Below are 6000 nucleotides of genomic sequence, written 5' to 3' on the forward strand. Positions count from 1 at the left end.
AAGAAAAGTCATATATATGTATATATACATACATATATATATGTATGCATATATGTATTTCCAGATTGATTAATTGTACACTTGAAAGATTGCACTTTTTCATAAGAAGAAAGGTGATAAGATTTATCTTTTATTGAATGAAAATATTTTTTTGAATATATATATATGCTAGTCAGAAATTTTACATCCATATGTTTTATTCTTGGATACACCATTGAAAATATTGTGGATTATAACATAAAAGACCTTAAATATAAAATATTTGACACTTCAATTTGTAACAACATCACATGTATGTAGATTTATTTTATCTATATCTTTTTGCCTGGATACAAATTCCTTACAGAATCCTCAATTTTGAATCTTTGTCTGAAAATTATTAAAAATCTAGATATAATTTTTTATTTTGTAGGTGTTTATTGAGCTTCTTTTATGTACACACATTGGGCAAGTATTTATTTTTATGATTAATATTATTATATCACCAGCATTTAGTTCTCAGGCAATGTCTATTCATTTTAGTGTTTTTATAAGAACATTTACTATTTCAATGTCTAAATTTTATATTTTCTTGCCCAAAATATATTTTTGTCCACTTTTTTCTTTTCTGTCTTTTGATTTGTCTTTCTTGACACTTTTTGACTTATAAAGCAGTGTTTGTGTTATTGCAAGTTAAGTCACTATAACCACATACTTTCAGCTAATGTACTTATAAATAAAGTTCAAATGAACCATTTTTATTCAATTTTCAATTTTTCCAATTATCTTCTCTGTATTAACCCTTCAGAGCTGCCAAACTCACCAATGTTATTATCAACTGCTTAATTGATGCTAAAAATTACACATTCCAGTCAGAAAAAAAGCCATTGTTTTCTCTGGATGAATATATATATATATATATATAATTTATTTTGTTATATTTGATAATTAGATCTGCTTATTTTTAAATATTTCTAACTATAATAACATTTAACAGAGTCAAACTAGATGCTGAGTTGAAATTCTGAATTTTATTTAGAAATGGATTGTTAATTATGAATTTATTATGAATTTCTTTCTTTAATTCATTATGATCTAATATCCTACTCCATTTTGAGTATTTTGAAGTGACTTTTTAACTATTGTTGTAAGAGGGAAATTAAAGATACATATATTTATATATATATATATATATATATATATATATATATATATACACAAACATATAGGTACATAAGTATGTGTTACACATATTTTTATACTCATTCTACCATTAAGGCAAACATTGCCTCAATTATAGAATAAGTTAAATGAAATACATTTTGAAAGTAGCATTATTATATAGTAATCAAATCATACTTTTATATGAATTTTATCATCTTAACTTGTATGTACTACTAATGACCATGTACTTATTCCGGCAAAAATAGATGCAATTATATGTTCATCAAATGTTTCATTTACACTCTACAAACATGCTGTCTTTGGATAAAATTAAAAGTAGGTTATACAACTTTAACAATTATAGCATATATGTGATTTTAAAATTCCATATCTGACAATGAATATATACTAAAAGAAAAACGTCTTTGGTGGCAGGGATGTCAGTTGTTATGAATTGTTCTCTGACACCAGACTTACATTTGAGGGCATATTTGATATAGGTTCATGCATTAAGGATCTATTTACCTAATTATAATTCTAAAAGGAATTGGTTCATGTTAGCTAATGGAAAGATCTCTGAATTTTACTCAAGACACCTGTGCTTTATTTCTGATTTTTTTTTTGCCTTTTTAAGCTTGTATGACAATGAGCATATCACCTGACTTCTCTTATGCTGTTTTTCCTCACCTGTAAAATGATACCATTACTATAAATGTTTTGGGTGGTGGATTTTTTGCTATTCTTGTTGTCCACTTAAGAAGCTATTGAATACTACTTCTCTGATAGTAGGTCTGATAAAGTTTCTAGGTTTGCCTTTCATCTCTTTTTTTTAACCATATGCATTATGTAGTATGGGTCATAATAAATTTGACCAATTAAGGCTTTGAATATAAGTTCATTCAAATAGGGTATGTAGACATAACCCCTAGTACGAAATTTGATTTGCATCACAATGCTTTATTAAAATGAACTTTGCCAGCTATTACAATGAACAGTCATCAACTGTAAGAAAAGCAAATTCCTATATTGAAGTTTCTAGAGGGCAGAAGACATATTATATCTTTTTAAATCTGACATGCAAATCTTTATTTTTTTGTATCAAAAGTTACATCTGAAATGTAGTCACTGCTAATTCTTTTGACTTCTCAAAAGTTGTTGTTAATATGATATAAATTAAATGATAAGGAACAATATTGACAAAAAGGCTCAGCTATTGCATCTTGTTCAGTAATATAGGTTCAAACAATCTTATTTGCCACATCAATGGCAAATTTCTTAAAATACTCTATGACTCCATGCCATTATTTCAAGTTATCATTTTCGAATGTTAAATGATCTTATTTTCTAAAAAATCTCACAGTTATATATAATCTATATATTTTTCTATTGTTGAAAATATATTGAGCTCATAGTGACTAATCATCCTACAATCAATTTAAAAGAATATATGATTTGATTAAGAGATCAGCTTGCATTGGTTAACTTTTAGGAGGAAATCAGATGAGGTGCTTGAAAGAGTACTTGCCTTGGAACAGGAAGACCTGATTAAGGATCCTGACTCAGGTACTTACTAGTTATGTGACTGAACAATAGCAATGTCATTATCTTCATCTGTTAAATGGGAAGAATAAGAGAACTTACTTTAACAGGGTTATGAGAATCAAATGAAATAATACATTCAAAGTGCTTTACAAAACTTTGAACATTGTATATATGTTGGCTATAATTACACAAATTTTCAAAATTTGATGTTCAATGTTCTAATTCTTTTATAGAAGATTTTTAAGGTTTTAAAATGTTTGCTATAATGGCAAATCTCTGAAATTTGATCATTTTAACTCTCTACTATTCTTGAGACATTGAATATATTTCTACTATGTTTAAGCAATATGTATATTGTGTATCTGTATATATACACTTGCATATATATATGTGTGTGTGTATGTATACGCATATATAAGAACTAGAGTAAGTTTAAAGTCTCATTACTATCAAATTAATGTTAAAGTGGATATTGAAACTATCAAGGAACATCATCTTAAATAATCTATTTTACTTTTTTTTTTAAAAGATGTATTTCCTTACGGAACTAGTTTTTCTTTGATGGATGCCTATAAAACTCATATCAGATTTTAATCTCCAGAGTTAAATAAGGTAAGTGAGTCAGATCCTCTCAGGACAAAAAAAAAATCTTTCCTGGGAGTAAGCTAAATGCTTTTTTGGAAACTGCATTAACTCCCTCAGGCCACTAGGATAGCATAAAGTGAGCTTCAGTGGTAATTTACTAAATGTGGTAGCACATATGGTCCCACATTCAGTAAATTACTATGGAGCAAAAGCTTCCCTAATGACCTGAAGGAGCAGTTTGTGAAAATGTCTAAACTTGTATCTATAGCACACTAATACAACTAACTGATAATTTTACTAAATTGGGGTAGAGTTTGAAAAGGGCTTAGAGGATGACACTGGAGAATATAGCATTTTTGTGGTATTAGTGTCATATAGATAGAGCATGATTCTTCAGCAGGATTTTGTACTATAAAAAATTTTGGCCCATTATATTAGGGTGCCAGTAAAATAGACCTTCCAAGATTTTTTTCTGTTTATTTGTGCTTTAATTTAGATTAAATGATGGGCAAAAGAAGTAATTTACTCTTGGAATGCTAACAGAGTTGACATTGTCATTTATAAACATTTAAATGATGTACATTCCAGTGGTTCTTGGAGATCCCAGAACGTAATTCCTATGCATTTCCATCTTTGACAACCTTTCAGATAATTTCCTCTCCTACCCCCATGATTGACAGAATGAAGAATGAATTAAAATTAGACAGTTAAAAAAATTTCTTTATTATCATCTTTTCCCCCCTTTGAAATTTATAGGCTTTACTTATATGTGGTATGTAACTGATTCAGTTAAGAAAAACCTGCATTACTTTTTGAGGTAATAAAATTGTAAGGGTTAATTTTTTTCCTATTCTATGGAAAAAATAATAATTGCAAAGTATTTTGTATTATTTCCTGTAGAGGATTGGAGGCCTTAATTTTTAAGTTTCAGATTCTGTCCTTGATCCTGTCACTGACTCACAATGTGACCATTGGCAACTCACTTTACCTCTGTGCCTCATTTTCTAATTCATAAAAATGGGTACAATGTTTATTTGTAAAGTATTTTCAGCTCTTTAGATATGTGGTTTTGCTTTTTTGGTGAATGCAAAATATGATTCTTGTGCAATTGAAATGTGCAACTATTATTCATATTGATTTCATTTACTTTTTATACTATACACCTATTCTTTCTATATTAAATCACATGAATATATTTAACAACTATGCTGATGTAAAACATTCCTAGATAAATATATTTCGTAAAGATATTTGTAAAATGGTTAGTTTAAAATGTATTTATTTTCAATTTTGATATCAATAATTCATAGTCAAATTAAATGACTACAAAAATCACAGAAAATTAAAATTTGTAGTTCCTTTCAACAAAATAGTCACAAGTATTAAGAGTATATATTTTATATAACAGTACCAACTTTGAAAAGAAATGTTTTTTTTCTCTGATATAAGACTAGTAAGATGAATAATTATTTTCTCAAAATATTATATATATTTTTCATAATTAGCTAACACTTTCCCTTGTTAAGTTTGATTTTATCTAACTGTATTGACCAATCAGTTTCCAAATCCTGAACAGAATATTTTCTATTTTTGTTAAAATAATCATGAGTATCTAAATGCGTGCATTTTGTTAATAAGGATTCAAAAATCAGAAATCTCATCGTATACAATATAATTTCTGATCAGTTTGGACAATATGTAATGATTTCTGATCCACTTAAATGAGTTACTTAAAAAAATATAGTAAGAATGCAGTAAATACCAAACCTCATGTGTCATTTAAATATTCTAAAATTCTTCCCTTAATCAACAGAAAAAAATGATCATTTCTCATGTATTATAAGTTGTTCCTAGATATCTGAAATGCAATTAAATAATATTCTTTTCATTCTCTATATAATTTTGAATTAGCCATTTTTCTTTACCAGCTTCAGTTGATAGTCTTAAGGCTATCTCTCAGATCATTAAAGGGAATACTCAAAATTCCTTAGCAATCAGGTTACAAAATGCACAAAATTTTAAAATAACAGTAATGAGAAAATTTTATTTTAAAAATTAATTTATTTCTTACTTCCAAGGTAATGAAAGCCTAGTACATGATATTATGGCAAAAAAACCTGAAAGATATTGAAAATTAAAGTTATCCTACCATTCTTAGACTTATTATAGTTGGAAAATGATCATTACTTAGTAATGTGTTTAACAATAATGTAAGCTGAGGTGTCACATTTAATTGAAGGAAGAGAGTTCTAACCTATTTTCCCCACAAGCTTTCAGTAAAATTCATCCATCACTGTGTATCTCACATGAATAATGAAACATATGTACTATTCTTCACTTATTTTGCAGGATGCAGATTTGCCATGATTTCTCAAAATTATTGAATTCTAAGTTAATTTCCCTTAGGTTTCATAACTCAACAAAACTTTTCCAAAATTATCATAATATTAAGTTTACTTTGTTTCTATTGATCATTTTCATATGATGTCTCTTTTCAGTAGAAGAATAATCTGAAATTTTAAAAATGAATTTTCTGTAGACATACATGTTTCATAAAGTGGTTGCCTAATGCCCTAGCTTGAAAAAAATCTTAGGACAAATTCATCCTTTGTAAATGATAGACTTGTTCTCAAATGAAACTATTAGCATAATATAATGTAGAACTGAATTTTATCAATAATTTATCGATTATCCAGACAAAAATCTCATTCTTCCATTCCATTTTTGTTT

This window comes from Macrotis lagotis, chromosome 6 (assembly GCF_037893015.1).
Source record: "Macrotis lagotis isolate mMagLag1 chromosome 6, bilby.v1.9.chrom.fasta, whole genome shotgun sequence".
NCBI lineage: Eukaryota > Metazoa > Chordata > Mammalia > Peramelemorphia > Peramelidae > Macrotis > Macrotis lagotis.